Genomic DNA, 18,811 nt, shown 5'->3' on the forward strand with positions numbered 1-18,811 from the left:
AGGTAACGGACCAGAAAGTTGAATCAGATCAGCAGGGAGAATGCAGAACAACCACTAAAGTTGTAAGCTAAGAAAATAAGTTAAATGGCATTAGGGTGAAACCAAGTAAGAGAGAAACCATTCAGGAAATAAAAAAACCACAAAACAAAAATGGATGTACCAAATTGCTGACTAGTTAAGGAGAAAACAAAGGGTATATGTGTTTTGCAGTGTGTACCTGTGATAAATCTATTCAGTAGAATTCATGATTAACTGGAGCACAATCTTGCTGTAATATACTAATAAATGAATGATTTGTTTTTTTCACAAGGTAATTAAATATTTCAGATTATTACTGTAGGCCAAAATCTACCCCTATCCCAAATTTCTGTTTTTATTTGGCCTGTTGAGCAAAACTTTAAACTTTTTAGATTTCAAAATACTGCTTCAATTAATATGCAAGTAATATCACATAGTGTTTTAAGTGAAGTAATTCTCAAAAGAACCTTCAAGTTTGCAATTGTAAAAGACAAGTAACCTTCCTCTTAGGTCCTTACTGTCCTTTGATATTTTTTCTTCTCTCTCCCCAGATGATTCAGTTGTGGAGGAGAAAAAGTATGGCACTGAACTCCGGGGAATGCAAGAAGGGAAAATGGGGGAAAGGGAATGACAACAGAGTTTCCATTTAGTTTGCAGATTGTTTTTGGTCTTTTCATCCCTAGACCAGAGCCAGGAGACTGTGGTGTCTTGCAGTCTTGCTTGTTATCCAAACTGGCAGCAGCAGTGCTGGAGGCGATAGTATAGTGACTGCTCCCTCCCGGTGCCGTTGCCGTTTCTAGTGTGGGGGTGAAAAATAAAGTTCCCTTCCATCTTTCTAAGTTCTTCAGGCTGGACTAATAGTCAAATTAACATGAGTCAGGTTAACAAGAGAAAATGTCCAAATTGATTACATACATATATGTATGTGGAAGTTCCATAATCACATGAGGCTGGAGGACAGATTGGGCAATTGAGAGTTAAAAGAGAAAGTAAGGGAATGCACGGGTAAATGAGAACGCAAACGCATGTGGTAAACAAATTCTTACTGGGCCACCTGAAACAATAGGACCCAGAGGGGAGTCCTACAAACAGGCTTTGCCCTATTTCTCCCCTCTGCCAGCCACCGATGCTGCCTTCTTTAAGCAGGCTTTTCTATCGGAACTCCTATAGGCAGGTAAGCGGGGAGGGTTAAAGGTTCTTTCTGAGACTTGTGTTTTAATGACCACCTTAAAATCAATATTCCGAAAGGCATATTTTAGGGTGGCAAACTATGGTCCCTCACTAATGGATATCTACTCTGGTTACCCACCTCATGAAGTATATATGTTGCCTTTGCATTTTTGGCTTTATCTGTTGGCTAACAGTTGTGTATGGGTGTAACATTTTAGAATTTGTTTGAAATCAGAAATGTAACATATTTTTTAATAAAGAAAGTTAAACATATATATCTTTTACAGGTCACCCCGGTAAGAGAGAAAGAGAACTCTTTTTGTTCCCTGGGAATTACATTATCTCGGATTTGGGAAGAACCAGAAGTTTTTTTGTTTTTTTTCAAATAACCAATCAACTTCCCAAGCTTTCGGGGCTTCTGATGGGTCCACCCCCTAACCAATGATCCCTTTCCCAGGTTAGACCGATAGGCCTCTGTTGTCAAGCGCCTCCCTGTGCCAGTTTGGCTTCTGCTGTGCATGTGCTTATCTCCCTCTGCTCCCCTCTCTGCCCCACAGAAGGTCGGGGAAGGGAGGGGTGTTAATCTAGGTGGGGTAGTGCAGTGATCCCCTGGAGTGTGTGTATGAAGCTGTAGCTTCCTGGTGTAGCAAACAGGCTTATGTTCCTTAGTTGATTATGCTTAATAATATCTGATCCCCTTTGTTCCCTTCCTTTATTGATATCTAGCTACCTAGGATAACACTAACACTTGAGTTTGGCCAATTTGATGAGGTCAAATTAATTTCCCTGAAGACTACTGAAGTGGAGCATATCCTATATAATAAAGATGTAATATGCATATTAACCCTCACGCCCTCACAAGATGGCTGCCTATGACCAGGCCGGCAGGGGGGTTAGTGAGGCACAACCAAATGACTGAATGAGCAGGCTGCGTGGGACAACCAGGCCAGCAGGGGGGTTAGTGAGAGATGACCAAACGACTGAACAGCAGGCTGCATGGGGTGACCAGGCTGGCAGGGGGGGCAGTTGGGGGCAACCAGGCCAGCAGGGGGGGGGCAGTTGAGGGCAACCAGGCTGGCAGGGGGGGGGCAGTTGTGGGTGACCAGGTAGGCAGAGGGGGAGCAGTTGGGGGCGATTAGGCTGGCGGGGGGGGGGGAGGGGCAGTGAGGGGCGACCAGGCCAGCGGGGGGGGCAGTGAGGGGCGACCAGGCTGGCAGAGGGGGGCAGTTGGGGGCAACCAGGCAGGCAGGGGAGTTAGTAAGGGGTGACCAGGCAGGCAGGCAGGTGAGCGATTAGGAGTCAGCGGTACAGGATTATGAGAGGGATCGGGCCTAAACTGGCAGTCGGACATCCCCCGAGGGGTCCTAGATTGGAGAGGCTGGGCTGAGGGGACCCCCCCACCACCACCATGCACGAATTTCGTGCACTGGGCCTCTAGTTTTTATATGTTCATTAGTTATTTGTGCTTTGCCCATTCATACCTTTTGGCCATTTCTCACTTATGTGTTGTTCGTTTTGATTTGGAGAAGTTTTTAATACATTCTTATTTTTGGTTGATTATTTCTATTGTGGATATTTTCCTTGACTCTTTGCCTCTCTGTGATGTCTTGGGTTGCATAAAAAATTTTTAATTTTCAATTAAACTAGAAATTACTCATTTTTTAATGGTTTGTGCATTTTGAGTATTTAAGAAATTCCTCCCTACCCAAGGGCATGAAGATATTTGCCTATATTTTATTTTAAAATTGGTGTTTTGTATGGTGTGAAGTAGGAATTTTATTTTATTTTTACATATGGATAAACATTTATTAAATAGTCTATCCTTTTCACACTGGTTTGTAGTGCCATCTCTGACATATTCTTATCAGAAATTGAGTGGACTGCCCTTCTCCATTGCTAGTGAGAGTGGGGTTCTTGGGGTACCGAAGGAATAAGGATTTCTGGAGGACCCCATGGGAGGATGAGATGTGACAGAAAGCTTTATTGCATGGAATTACATCCCACTATTTCCAAAGTCCCATTTCCCTTAAAACAGTCATGGAAAGGGTGCAGCCTGGGATTCAGCAGAGTTAAAAGCAAAGCCAGTGTCCAAGGTTCCCATTCCATGGTGGAGCGGGGTCGAGCAGAGCATCAGGCTAATTTTAGTCCATCAGTCCATTTTGTGTGGGTCCATGTGGCCGTGAGCCACGTGGGCGAATGCAGGAGCGTGACAGCACATCCCCTGCAACAAGAGTCCCAGAGAGCAGATGGGCCAAGAGAGGGATCTCCCTTCATTCAGGAGTTTATGTATCTCAGAGTTGACACCCTTGCAGTGGCCACGCCTAGTCTGGCCAGTGGCCTGCTCCTAGGTATGATGTCACCTAGACTTTCCTGGGCATGTCTGTAGTCTTTTTTTGTCCAGTCCCTTTCCCTAGGATCTTTGAGAAAAGACCTGGGGAGTGTTAAACTGCAGCTTTCTGGCAAAGCTATACAAATGGCATGCCTTTATTATCCAGCCTTCCCTTTGCCCTTTTTCTGTTAATTAATAACTGGGTTAATTACAATGGTATCTATATATCCAGTCTGTATATTCATGTGGGTCTGATTCTGGACTCTCAGTTTCATTGGTCTTTTAATCTATCTTTGCCATTTTATCACACTGCCTTAATTACATAGCTTGATTTATGGTAGACACTGCTCTTTCACCTTGTTGTTCAAAATTATATTGGTTTTTTTCCCCCCGCTTTGTTCTTCCATGTGATTTTTAGGATCTGCTTTAAGTTCAATACAACTTTAAGTTTTAAACTTTAAGTTCAATAAAAAAAATACATTGAGATTTTGAGTAGAACTGTATTAAGGTAGGTCAATGTTGAGAGAATTTACTTCTTTCTGTAGTAAACCTTCCATACATGAACATGCCCTCTCTTCTTTTTTTTAGGTCTTTCTAAACAAAGTTCTAGTTACTATTGGCAAAAGAATTCCATTGGATTTTGTATGTTAACCTTGTATCCAGCAACCTTGCTAAAAGTTCTCATTAGTTCTGATTGTCTTTATTTTATTGGATTTTCTGTTTCTTTTTCCCTCCCTTCTTTCTGGTTCTTAAGTGTGTTTCTTTTTCTTGTTTCACTGTTCTGCATAGGACTTCTTGGCAGGAAGAAATGATAGAAGGCAGCTTTTCCCTTTTTTCTAACTTTAAAGGGAATACTTCTGTTACCAAAACGAACAAGGTTCCACTCACCCAATGAACAGCAAATCCAAACACTGAACATTGAGGTTTGCATTGAAGAAATTTAAAGCTGTTTTATTTGCAGATCACCAAGCAAGTAGACAGGAAGTTATCACTTAAAACCCAAGCTTCCTGATGGCTTTTAATCAATGGTTTTTAAAGGCAAAGCTTGAGGGCATCGGTTGTGCCGTTTTTAATCGGAGGGCTTTGGAACTGGGCCATTTATTCTAAGATATGGTAAGGAGCTTCAGCACTAGATCGTCCTGCACCAGGAACCCTTCGCTTCTGAAGGGGTTCTGGTGTTCAAGTTTCAGTCATGTCCTGGTCCTTTGTATCCATGACGGATCAGGGGTTATGTGTGGGGGAGAGGCTAGACTTTGGTTCCGGGGGCAACTGGAGGTCAGCATTCTCTTCTGCATGTGCTTTAGCTGCATGACTTGAGGTTTTGGTCTGTTGCCTCTGAAAGGCAACTCAGTATCTTGTTAGAAACAGGATAGAACAATTTTGAACTGGTTCTGTGGTTACGCTTCTAAGACGTAACCAGTATGTATTTTGTTTACTGTAGATTTGGGGTTCCTATCCTTTATCAGGTTAACAAAGTTCATTCCTATTTCTGATTTGCCAGGAATTCTTTGTTTTTGTTTTATTTATCATGAATGGGCCCTGGGTTGTACTATTTCAGATAAAATTTAAGTCTGTTGCAACTATGTAGTTCCACTTAACTCCCACCTCTATCCTTTGCTCTAATTTCATGGGTATCACATATTTATATTAATAAGTTTTAATTACTTATGTTTTGAGATTTAATCCTACCATTTCATTTTGTGCTTTCTATATTTGTGGGGTTTTCTGATTTTAAATTTGTTTTTTATTGTTCTTTTTATTCCTTCTTTTTTCATCTTTGATTTTTAAGTTCACATTGTCTTTGCTTAATAAGTTAACTTTTAATTTTTAATATTTGATCTTAAAAAGTCTAAAGTAAATTAAATATACCTAAACACAGCAACCTTAAAATGATTTAATTTCAATCACCATTATTCCTTCTTACATGGCATTGTTTTCTGGTGTTTTTATTCATTTAACAAATAATTTTTAAACTCTTCTACCATGTGTCTGTCAGGTACTATTCCAGGTGCTGTAGTAATAGCATTGAACAAAATAAAGTCTCTGCACTCATGAAGCTTACAAGATAATTCATAAAGTGATTCATATGTTATGGTATAAATTAGTGTTTGGTGTTAGAATGAAAAGGAAAGCATTAGGAAACTAGAAAGAATAATGTTGGGATGGAGATGCTGTTTTATATATGAGTGTCTGCTATCTTGAGACATTCCATAAAATTTTTAGGATTCAAGTATGAAAACCATAATTCTCATTCTGGAGGAGCTTATAGTCTAACCAGAGAGTTCCAGGAAGATGATACAGATATGGGAGCCATTGGCGCATGGCGGGTGAAGCTTTACCACTGGTGAATTTCCATGGAGGGTATGTAGAGTGTCAGGACAGAGTGGAATGAGCCGGTGAAGAAGACTGAAGCATGGTTAGAAAAGTTGAAGGACAAGAAGTGACTCCGGGAGCCAGGAAAAGAAGAGGTTATATTTTATTTATAGCCTTCCTATTCCAAAAGTAATCAAGGAGGCTGAGATATCAAGTAGAATGAGTCTGAAAAGGAGATTGGTCTTGGTAATTAGGACATTACAGGGACTGATCAACAAACGGTTTTGTTGAAGTGAAGCCAGACTACACTGGGTTGTGGAGTTGAGAAAATAAAGACTACTTGTTCAGAAGATGGTAAAGGAAAGAAGAGAGATAGTTTGAGAAGAAGAGAACTCCATTAGAACTCAGGGCTAAAGTTGGTGTTTTGGCAAAAATACAGAACAAAAACCTTGGAGATTTTGAAGACTCCATGGCCAGAAAATAGCGTGGGCCCCTGGCCTGGAGGAAGTTCCTGCCTGGTCCTTTACTTGCCAGAAACTGCTCCCCAGGATCCCTGGGGGTTTCAATTGTTGATAGTGGCAATATATTTCCTAGTGTCTGAGATGGTGGTTGAACTGAATACTGAAGCCACAGTATTCTGTTGTAATTATTTCAACATAGTCAAGAGATAAAAGTAGAAACATGGGTAAACTCCCCCTGACCATTGCTCTTCAAACTCCTTAGCATGATAGTCAAGATTTTCCCTGTTCTGAACTCACCCCCTCAACCATATCTCCCAGTTTGTCTGTTTGTGGTCGCCTGGACACTCCATGCATTTTTTAAAAATATATTTTATTGATTTTTTACAGAGAGGAAGGGAGAGGGACAGAGAGCTAGAAACATTGACCAGCTGCCTCCTGCACACCCCCTACTGGGGATGTGCCTGCAACCAAGGTACATGCCCTTGATTGGAATCGAACCTGGGACCTTTCAGTCCGCAGACGGACGCTCTATCCATTGAGCCAAACCGGTTTCGGCACACTCCATGCATTTTCCTGCCTCCCTATTTATTTTAGCTCACATTGTTTTGTCCACTTGAAATATCCTTTTGTCTTTTCATAACTCAAATCAGTTCCCCATTCATTCTCCCTACCACTTTCACTCCTTTGTGCACTATACTAGTAGCCTCTATCACTTGGCACCTGTCGCAAACATACGAAAGTGTTTTGTAAATGATGAAGTGCCACACAAACTTGCCTTGTTATCTCTCCCCCTAAACGGCAAGCTTGTTGAGGACAGGGACTGAGTCTTTTTTTTTTTTTTAATGTGTTTTTAAAATTGATTTGAGAGAGAGAAGGGAGAGAGAGAAAAGGAGAAACATTGATTGGCTGCCTTATGCATGCTCCCTACCAGGGATCAAGCCTGCAACCCTGGCATGTGCCCTGATCGGAATTGAACCAGTGACATCTTGGTACCTGGGATGACATGCAGCCAACTGAGCTGCACCAGCCAGGGCAGGACTGAGGGTTTTTTTCACATTTATCTACATCAGATTTTACTTGGCATAGTGCTTACACATGCTTGATATTTATTAAAGTTTGAATAAATTAGGGACATGTGATTGTGATAGGTTAATGATGTGTCTAAGATGGACATGTTATATACCAAGTTCTAGTTTGTAGCTATTAAATTTTCATTGAAATTCTACCTCTAAGTAATCTCCTGTAAAAGTAGACTCCTTAATTTGGATTCTCCACTGATACACATCTCATTTTTCCTTCACAGAATAGATGTCTAAGTAAGTAATTGTAGGTTACAGAGTGGTGTCTTAGGATGTTTTTGACTATGGTTAAACAATGCAGGCTTTATCAACTGACCTAACAAGAGGTCCAGACATAGAGATTTCAGGGTTTGTCTGCTCAGTGACTCCATGTTATCAGGTGCCCATGTGCTTTCCATGTTTCACTTTACCATCCTCAGCGTGTTGTTTCCCTCATGACCTCAGATGACTGTGTATCCTATGCAAACAATTCCCAAAGGCAGAAAAGGATAGGTTTTCCTCCAGCATCTCGATGAGGGAACATGACTGTTTCTGAAAGCTTCCCAACATACTTCCTCTCAGGTGTCATGGGTTGAAATTTGGTCATTTGCACTGGCAAGAAGAAGGATCATTTGAATTCAGTTGGGGGTCTCATGCCTTGAAAAACATAGGGTCTGAGGGTGGGATAAGGCATAATATCTGCCACACGTGCTGTTTATGTGTCTTTGGCTTGCCCATCTGGAAAGTTAATAACCTTGTAGATTTGTAAGAGGAGGCAAGTATTTCCACTGAGCTTGGTGTTGGTTCCAGTAATAATACTTTATCCATTGACTCACTCATTCATGGACTGACATTAACTGAATGCATTGTGTGCCAGGCATCATGCTCAGCATTGGGAGGTGCGGCTGGTATAGTCCAGTGGAATAGGGTGGCTGAGGTAAGGGGGGAGGGTAGAGTTATTCTTTAATAAACTGATTATAGGAAATTTATTTTTCAACAGGAGATGTGGGACATGTGGATTTGGGATATGAATTCATTTGAAAAACCACTTTGGGGTAAGTTGATAGCTGGGAGTGAATGACTTCAGGATTCCGCTTCTTTTTACATTAGGGTTTGTTCTTACAGCTCCAAAGGTTTCAAACTTTTGTTGATTGTACTTTATGCTGCATACACAACAAGAAAATGGCTTATACTAAAATTCCATTTTAGTAATTTGAGAAGTTTAACCACCAAGCATAGCTCAGTACTAATTAGTGCATTCACTTCTCAGTAGGGAGGTTAATTTGAAGACTAAATGAAGACCAGGTTTAGAAATGAAAAGATACTGATTATATAGGGTTTAACCTGCTTGATCTTACCCAATAATTCTGCCATGTGGACTGGTAATCACTCATAGAGCCAGTGTTGAAGATAGAGGGTTAAAGTTGGTCTTTTCAGTAATCCAAGTGGCCGTTTGAATTCTCATTGCATCAGTACAAATATAAAAGGTTCCCAATTTTTGTTTTATCTAAGAAAGTGCTCTAAAATACTATTTCACATTTATTGACTGTGTACTATAGTATCTGAGTGGGTTGTGCATTACTTCATTTAATTTTGTGTAATGTAACTATAAGTTGGTTATGATTTTTTTCATTTAGAAGAATAAAGAGTCCCATATTTATAGGATCATCATAATACGGTGTTGGAATTGAAACCAAGTTTTAATATGTTGATTATGTTGGGGGTTCCCAAGATCACCTTCACGTTCAGTGATTGGCTAGGAGACTCTCAGGATTCAGCATATCTATACTAATAAAAGGGTAATATGCTAATTAGACAAGATGTCTTCTGGACAACCATCCGGATGTCATTCTGGACAAAACCACTGTGGCGTGGGCCGAGGCAGAGGCAGTTAAGGGCGACCAGGCCGGCAGGGGAGGGCAGTTAAGGGGATCAGGCAGGCAGGCAGGTGAGCAGTTAGGAGCCATAGGTCCCAGATTGTGAGAGAGATGTCCAACTGCCAGTTTATCTCTACTAATAAAAGGGTAATATACTAATTAGACCAGACGTCTTCAGGACATCCTTCTGGACAAAACCACGATGGCAGGGGCCAAGGCAGAGACAGTTAGGGTCGACCAGGCCATCAGAGGAGGGCAGTTAGGGGTGACTTGGCTGGCAGGGGAGAGCAGTTAGGAGGATCAGGCCAGCAGGGGAGAGCAGTTAGGGGGATCAGGCATGCAGAGTGGTTAGGGCAGGCAGGCAGGTGAGCAGTTAGGAGCCAGAGGTCCCGGATTGCAAGAGAGATGTCCAACTGCCAGTTTAGGCCCAATCCCACAGGGGATAAACAAACAAACATTTATTTATACGGTGTAAAATTTTTAAACTGGCAGTTGGACATCCCCTGAGGGGTCCTGGATTGGAGAGGGTGCAGGTCAGCCTGAGGGGACCCCCCCCCCCATGCACGAATTTTGTGCACCGGGACTCTAGTAGTCATAATAATGGCTAAGATTTATTACAGTGAGAAGATACAAAGCAATGTTAACAAGGGAAAGAGTGTGGGGGTTTGAGGGGTGACGTCTGTAGGAACCAGGCACAGGCTTCCAAGAGCCCTCTCTGTTCTGTGGAGTAGCTCAGGATGTGCTTCATTCCTCCAGCAATGAGCTTTGACAGCCTGAAGTGCTGTCAACTAGGGGAACTCGTTAGACTCTTTGTCAGTGTTTTATTGGGGCTCGTGATGGAGGCACCCTCTGCCTAGCATGTACCAAAACTTTAGGCTCCCAGAGGTGTTCTGCATAAACCATTCTGTTTGTACAAATAGTTTAGGCACAGTGGGGCACACTTGTCCTTTAAGGTAAGTTTTATATTGGTGTAGGGAACTGTTAATCATTCAAGTTCTCAGACACCAGCCAAGGACCAACCTTACAACCAAGTCTTTCTGAGGATAGCAGTCTCAGGCTTACTCTGTTAACTTTTATCCTGTACACTGATTCATTCATTTAAGGAGATTGTAATTATGATCATTTAGCTTCTGAAAAATGAGAGAAGTAGGTCATGGCCAGTCAAATTCTTTGATATGTTTGTTTTGTGGATCCCATGATTTGCTGGAAGGACTCACACGACTCAACATCATGTACTCAGGTTCAGATTTAATACAGCAAAGGATACAGTGCAGGAACAGCAGGAAAAAGATGTATGGGTGAATGCTTGAGAGATCTGGCACAGACTTCCAAGTCTTTCTGCTAAGAGAATTACACGGACACAATTTCCTCTGTAGCTGTGAATGATCAAGACATGTACAAAATGTCTCTCTGGCTAGGGAAACACATGAGTATTACAGTCCAGAGTTCTTCCAGGAAGTTGGTCACACAGGCACATTTCTGCCATCTGGCCAGCCTGGTAACTGAAACTCAGAACGTAGAAGAGATACCAGGCACACATCATAAATCTTGATGACTACTTTAAACATTGCTAACATCCTGGTACATCCTGACCCACTGCCTCTGACATCCTTAATCAGTGGCTGAACTTTTCAGGAGTTCAGTTCTCAGTCTGGCCAAGAGTCATTGCTATGCTCCAGGCATTCTCCCAGGATTAGCAAGGACTGAGTAAAATAGACCTGCTGTGTTAACTCCTTCCTCACAGCATCCTACCTGAGATAAGGCTGCATTTGCTGAATGTAGTATTTGCGCTGATATAGTCTTTAGAATATGATATTCTAAATTTTAAAAAAAGAATTGATAGTAGAAATATTTGACAAATTTCACTTTTCTGAGAAGTTTGTAGAATATTTTCTTTTAGGGATTTATATAATGGTGACTTTTGGATTTCCCATTTTTGTCCACAACTATTTATATTATATCCAGATATGTATTATGTTAAGGAACAAAACAGAAATAATGAAGTTAAAATGGTTAAATCAAGATATTAAACAGAATTAATTTTTACTTTATGAAGGCCTATTTTGTGAGGGACTTTTAAACAGAATGGGATCTCTTTTTTACAGAATTTGCAGATATACACATATAGCAGTTTTGCAAAAAGAAAGTAACCCATAGTTTAAAAATTGCCTGATACCAGCATTTGAAACCAATCTCTACTACTTTATTTATTGCTATTTGAACCTGCTTTATGTTATGCAAAAAAGAAAAACAAAGGATATGGGGAAAGTTCCATGCTTGAAAATGAGAAGTTCTGAGTTAATAAAGTTAAGTAGGTTTCCTTATTGCAGAAATTCACAGAACCTTCGGTGCCATAATATATAGTATGAATCTCCCAGGGCAAGGAGAGCACATAGCATTCCCCTAATTTATTTGACCATAGACTTTCTTTAGCAAGGACTCTCAGGTTTGAGTCCTGCAATAACAGTGTTCTTTAGAACAAAATAGAAGAACGGGGAAGCCATAAAAGGTTTTAGATAGAGAAAAGACAGAAAACAATTACAGAAAAATTTACTTTAAGAAAATCTTGTTGCAGAAGGTTTAGTGTCTTATATTGCCTTCTGAGAAAACCTGTTTAGAAACTTCCCTATCTGGATGTCTTTTCCCTGCCAAGTTTGCTGAATTGATGTTTCTCTTATAATGTGAATGGCATGTCTCTTAGACTGGTGATTAGCAGTGTGATAAGTGCTTCTGTGGTGTGGATCATTGCCTTTATGCTTGTACCATACACAGTACCCGACACGGTATAAAGAACATAGTTGGCCAAGACTCAGTAAATATCCAAAGAGCATGTAATGAGTTGTGACTCTAAAAGACTGAAACTTTTTTTTAAAGAAACAAAATATAGTAGACATAAAAGTTATTTTGAAAATCATGTCATTTTGTAAAATTCTTGGAACTTAACTATTAGACTTGAGTTTAATTCCTCCTTCAATACCAACTTCTTTTTTATGGTCTTTATGATTTTTTAAATGTACTTTCTCAGAGCAGTAGAATTGTTCCACCATAGTTATGTAAACAGTTTTAACTACTAGGTTTCTTTTGCAATGGATAGAATTTTAAATAATTGAGTGGTCAGCAAAGTTAAGGAAGACCAATGAGTCAAGAGTAGCCAAGGCATTCCTCAAGAAGTAGTGAAAGGTGACAAGGCTTGCTTTACCACAGATCAAGAATTATTTTAAAGCTATTATAATTAAGACATCAATGTGGTGTAGGGATAGACAGACCAATGGAACAGAAAATAGAACCCTAGAAACCAGGTTTGTAACAAAGTTGGCATTGCACACCATTAGGGAAAGGATGAACTTTCCATAAACAGTACTCAACAGTTGGTTATCCACATGGAAGAAAATGACATTCAATCTCTACTGAAACCTAAAGCGTAAAACTTTAAAATAGTCTCTACATAGAGAGGAATTTTAGACTTAGAAAATGTGAACCATAAAAGACAGCTCTTCTTAAGAAGACTAGAGGCCCGGTGCACGAAATTCGTGCCCGGCGGGGGGGTTGTCCCTCAGCCCAGCCTGTACCCTCTCCAATATGGGACATCCCTCTCACAATCCAGGACTGCTGGCTCCCAACTGCTTGCCTGCCTGCCTTCCTGATTGCCCCTAACTGCTTCTGCCTGCCAGCCTATCACCCCCTAACCACTCTGCTGCCAGCCTGTTTGCCCCCAACTTCCCTCCTCTGCCGGCCTGGTCACCCCTAACTGCCCTCTCCTGCAGGGTTGATCACCTCCAACTGCCCTCCCTTGCAGGCTTGGTCCCTCTCAACTGCCCTCCCTTGCAGGCCGGGTGCCTCCCAACTGCCCTCTCCTGCTGGCCATCTTGTGGTGGGCCATCTTGTGTCCACATGGGGACAGGATCTTTGACCACATGGGGGCAGCTATATTGTGTGTTGCAGTGATGATCAATCTGCATATTACTCTTTTATTAGATAGGATAGAGGCCTGGTACAGGGGTGAGGGCCAGCTGGTTTGCCCTGAAGGGCGTCCCAAATCAGGTGGGGGTTCCCTTGGGGTGTGGGGCGGCCTGAGCAAGGGGCCTGTGGTGGTTTGCAGGCCGGCCACGCCCCCTGGCAACCCAAGCTGAGGCCCTGGTATCTGGAATTTATTTTCCTTCTACAATTGAAACTTTGTAGCCTGGAGCGGAGCCAAGTCTGGGGCTCCCTCCGAGGCTAGCAGCCATTTCTGTTGGGGTTATAATTGAAACTTTGTTGCCTTAAGTGGGTGGGCACGGCCAGGGTGTGCGGAAAGCTTTGCTTTCCCTGTTGCCGGCGGCAACCCTGGCCTGCTCTCTCAAGCTCCATTCTGCCGCCATTTGTTTGAATTTGTTTACCTTCTATAATTGAAACTTTGTAGCTTGAGTGGAGGCTTAGGCCTGGCAAGGGCAGGCGGAAAGCTCAGCTTCCTCTGTTACCTAGGAAACCTTGCTCTCTGTGGCTGTAGCCATCTTGGTTTGGGTTAATTTGCATGCTCGCTCTGATTGGATGGTGGACGTGCTTGTGGGAGTGGCTTGTGGATGTGTTGGAGGTATGGTCAATTTGCATATTTGTCTATTATTAGATAGGATAAGCTATAGCCTGACCAGTGTGCTCAGTGGTTGAGCGTCGACCTATGAACCAGGAGGTCACAGTTCAATTCCCGGTCAGGGCATAGGCCCAGGTAGTGGGCTTGATCCGCAGTGGGGGGGGGCGTGCAGGAGGCAGCTGATGGATGATTCTCTCTCATTATTGATATTTCTATCTCTCTCCCTCTCCCTTCCTCTCTCTGAAACCAATAAAAACATATTTTAACAAATTAATAAGAAGAAAAACTAAATAGACTTCAGTAGGCAGTGGAAATGGGATGGCCAGTAAGGTTAGAGATGGTGGGGAAATGCAGATTAAAAGTACGTTAAGATACCAACTTCACACCCATCAGATTGTAAAAAAATTAAAAAATTGACATCAATGAGTGTTGACAAGGATATAATACATCCAGAGCTCTCATTTTGCTTCAACCATCTGGGAAAACAAATTGATCGTATTTAGTCATATTTAAAACTAGGGGCCCGGTGCATGAAATTCGTTCACTGGGGGTGGGGGGCGTCCCTCAGCCCAACCTGCCCCCTCTCACATACTGGGAGCCCTCAGGGGATGTCCTACTGATGGCTTAGGCCCAACCCCCACGGGAAGCGGGCCTAAGCCGCAGTCTGGCCTCCCTTTGTGGGAGGCAACTGGGCTGGTCAGGGGAAGGCACCAGCCCCATCACCCTGCTGCTGCAGCCACTGCCAGTGACCACAGCCACCAAGGTGTTTTCATCAACACGACTCCAGTCCCTTCACCAAGAAAAAAAAGACAACTTTCTTTAGGCATTTTCAAGATGTGTCTTTCACAGGATATGCATTTCTTTCTTTCTTTTTTTTTTTATCCTCACCTAAGGATATGTTTCCATTGACTTTTTTTTTATTTCTTTATTGATTAAGGTGTCACATATTTGTCCTCATCCCCCCATTCCCATCCCACACCCCTCCCCACGGATGCCCCCACCTCCCTGTTGTCCTTAACCATTGGTTAGGCTCGTATGCATGCACACAAGTCCTTTGGTTGATCTATCCCCCCTCCTCACTCCCTCCCCTATCCTCCCTCTGAGGCCCGATAGTCTGATCAATGCCTCCTTGTTTCTAGTTCTGTTCTTGTTCATCAGTCTATGTTGTTCATCATTTCCCCTAGATGAGCGAGATCATGTGTCACTAGAAATCCTCTCTAATAAAATGGTAATATGCAAATTAACCATCACTCCACTACATAAGCCACGCCCACTAGCCAATCAGGGCAAGTATGCAAATTAACCCCAATCCAAGATGGCTACAGCCACAGAGAGCAAGGATTCCCAGGTAACAGAGTAAGCCAAGCTTTCCATAGCCGTTGCAGGCCTAAGCCTCCACTCAAGCTACAAAGTTTCAATTATAGAAGTTAAACAAATTCAAACAAATGGCGGCAGAATGGAGCTTGAGAGAGCAGGCCAGGGTTGCCGGCGGCAACAGGGGAAGCAAAGCTTTCTGCACACCCTGGCCGGGCTCACCCGCTTAAGGCTACAAAGTTTCAATTGCAGAAGGTGAATTAACTGCCACAGAAATGTCTGCCGCCCCGGAGGGAGCAGCAGGCTTGGCTCTGCTCCAGGCTACAAAGTTTCAATTGTAGAAGGAAAATAAATTCCAGATACCAGGGCCTCCCCTTGGGTTGCCAGGGGGCGTGGCCGGCCTGCAAACCACCACAGGCCCCTTGCTCAGGCCGCCCCATGCCCCAAGGGAACCCCACCCTGTTCTGGGACACCCTTCAGGGCAAACCAGCTGGCCCCCACCGAGCACCAGGCCTCTATCCTATCTAATAAAAGAGTAATATACAGATTGATCATCACTGCAACACACAATATAGCTCCCCCCATGTGGTCAAAGATGGCTGCCCCCATGTGGACACAAGATGGCCACTACAAGATGGCCAGCAGGAGAGGGCAGTTGGGAGGCACCCGGCCTGCAAGGGAGGGCAGTTGGAGGTGATCAACCCTGCAGGAGAGGGCAGTTAGGGGTGACCAGGCTGGCAGAGGAGGGAAGTTGGGGGCAAACAGGCTGGCAGGGGAGCAGTTAAGCATCAACCAGGCTGGCAGCGGAGTGGTTAGGGGGTGATCAGGCTGTCAGGCAGAAGCAGTTAGGGACAATCAGGAAGGCAGGCAGGCAAGCAGTTGGGAGCCAGCAGTCCTGGATTGTGAGAGGGATGTCCGACTGCCCGTTGAGGCCTGATCCCAGTCGGACATCCCTCCAGGAGTCCCAGATTGGACAGGGTATAGGCTGGGCTGAGGGACAACCCCCCGCCGTGCACGAATTTCGTGCACCGGGCTTCTAGTATACTTATAAGAACTGAATATGAGACGAGCAATAATAGTTATGCTGACAGGCAAATAAATCAGTCTGTAGTGAGTTTCTTTCTGGACCAACAGTTCTTTTGAGACCCAATTTCAATGTCCACCAGTTCCTTATGTGTACATGTCGGCACTGACTTTTCAGCTCTGGATGGTGGACAAATGGTGGTAATGCAGGTCTGACTCCCTCTGGTTTGGTCTCGGCCGGACCCAGGGGCACGACTTCACCCGGACTCAGGGGTGCGTGGCCTCACCCGGACCCAGGGGCGTGTGGCCTCACCTGGACCCAGGGGCGCGTGGCCTCTCCCGGACCCAGGGGCGCGTGGCCTCACCCGGACCCAGGTGCGTGCGGCCTCACCCGGACCCGGGACCCAGCCTCACCCGGATCCAAGGGCACACGGCCTCACCCAGACCCAGGATCCAACTTCACTCGGACCCAGGGGCGCGTGGCCTCTCCCGGACCCAGGGGCGCGTGCGGCCTCACCCGGACCCGGGACCCAGCCTCACCCGGATCCAAGGGCACACGGCCTCACCCGGACCCAGGATTCAGCTTCACCCGGACCCAGGGGCGTGTGGCCTCACCCGGACCCAGGGATGCGTGGCCTCTCCCAGACCCAGGGTCGCGTGGCCTCACCCGGACCTGGGACCCAGCCTCACCCGGATCCAAGGGCACATGGCCTCACCCGGACCCAGGGGCGCGTGGCCTCACCCAGACCCAGGGTCACGTGGCCTCACCCAGATCCAGGGGTGCACGGCCTCACCTGGTCCCAGGGGGCGGCTTCACCCGGACCTAGGGGTGCATAGCCTCACCCAGACCCAGGGGGGCGGCCTCACCCGGACCCGGGACCCAGCCTCACCCGGATCCAGGGGTGCACGGCCTCACCCGGACCCGGGATCCAGCTTCACCCGGACCTAGGGGCGCGTGGCCTCACCCGGACCCAGGGGCGTGTGGCCTCACCCGGATCTAGGGGTCCATTGACTTTTAGAGAATGTGGAAGATAAAGGGAAAGACAGAGAGAAACATCAAAGTGAGAGGAACACTTTGGTTGGTTGCCTCCTGCATGAGCCCTGATCTGGGCCCCAGCCAGGGAGGAGCCTGCAACCTAGGTACATGCCCTTGATCAGAATCAACCCAGACCCTTCTGTGGGCAGGCCGAGGCTCTATCCACTGAGTCAAAACAGCTAGGGCAGGATATGACATTTCTTAGCCTTCCAGCAGCGGACCTTCGTTTTTTTCTCCAGAAGTGTGGTGGAAAAACCCTAGATCACCTTTTTGGATTCTTATTACCCAAGTTACTAAGAATATTACCAGTGGCATACAGGAAGCTTAGCCAATGTGCAGTCAGAAAAGGTGTTTCCTCTATAGTTCACACCAATCACTGGCTGTGCCCTGCCCAGGCCTAAAGCCTCTGGCCAAAGCTTTAGACCTGGGAAGGGGACCTCCAGCTCCCTGTGATCGCAGACACCACCCATTGAGCAGGGGACCCCAGCTCCTTGCAATCCACCACAGGAGCAGACCCCCTCGCAGGAGCCGACCCCCAGTTCCCTGCGACCCATCGCAGGCTTCCCCATTGGTGCCCAAGGCCGGAAAAGCCTCCAGCGGATGGTTTCCTGGTGGGTGTGGCTGGTGGGTGTAGTGGAGTGATGGTTAATTTGCATATTGCTCTTTTATTAGGTAGGATATGCATAAATCTGTGACCTAATACCCCTAAGGATATACTCTAGATCAAGGCTCATAGTTAAAGGTTTTTTAACAATTTTTAAATGGTTAAAAAATTAAAATAATATTTTGTAATTTGTGATGTGAAAATTATATGACATTTACATTTCAGTGTTCGTAAAGTTTTATTGAAATACTGTCGCATTTACTTGTTTACATATCATTTATGCTGCTTTTGTGGTACCAGATTAAAATGGTTGTGACATAGATGTCCTACAGAGCCTAAAATATTTACTATTTGACCTTTTGCAGAAGAAATTTGCTGGCCCCTGCCCTAAATAAATATATTTGCATGTTGTACCAGGAAATACGTTCATGAATGTTCCTAGCAGTACTGCTTGTAATAACAGAAACCTAAAAAGAACCAAATGCCCATTAGAAGTAGAGTGGATAAACGGGGGTATGCTAAGCCAATGAAAATGAAGTAACTACAACTATGTGCAACACATGGATAGATCTTGGGAACACAGTGTTAAAAAAAAAAGCAAGTCTCAGGTTTTTTCTATTTATAAGCAGTTCAGAAATAAATGTAAACAAGGCATTGTTAAGAGAGACTGTGAGGTAAAACTATCAGGAAAAAGAGTGTTAAGTTGTGAATAAAGGTTGGCAGTGAGGAGCTGGGGAAGAGATGGGATTGGAGAGGGAACTAAAGGTTATGTTCTTTATTCTTCAGCCAACTGATGGATCTGTGTGGTGCTGTGTTGTGTTGTGTTGTGATCCTTTGTTTCTATGATGAGTTTTTGTATACTTAGGATTGATATGTTTTTGTGATTTGGGGCACTAAGAGGATGAACCAGGACCTGCTTGGTTTTACCTATACTAGTAAATTCCACTTCCCCACCCCCGCCACCCCAGATGTTCTGACTATGTCAGGAATCCAATGGATACTCTCATAAGCAGAAAAGGGGATTGAAGGAAGGACTCCTGG

The 18,811-nt window shown here is 44.3% G+C and overlaps 1 protein-coding gene across 2 annotated transcripts in view; it reads left to right on the top strand.

Annotated features, from left to right (window-relative positions):
- GALNT1 (polypeptide N-acetylgalactosaminyltransferase 1) overlaps nucleotides 1-18,811 on the top strand; it is a 78,894-nt gene that overhangs the window by 18,523 nt on the left and 41,560 nt on the right. Inside the window, exon 2 of one of the 2 annotated variants that reach the window (XM_054724536.1) lies at nucleotides 8,350-8,404. The exons of the other annotated variant lie outside the window; for it this stretch is intronic. The gene's annotated coding sequence lies outside the window, so the exon portion shown is untranslated. The remainder of the gene's footprint in view (nucleotides 1-8,349; nucleotides 8,405-18,811) is intronic. 2 annotated transcript variants of the gene reach the window in all.

This window comes from Eptesicus fuscus, chromosome 12, assembly GCF_027574615.1.
Source record: "Eptesicus fuscus isolate TK198812 chromosome 12, DD_ASM_mEF_20220401, whole genome shotgun sequence".
NCBI classification, from domain to species: Eukaryota; Metazoa; Chordata; class Mammalia; order Chiroptera; family Vespertilionidae; genus Eptesicus; species Eptesicus fuscus.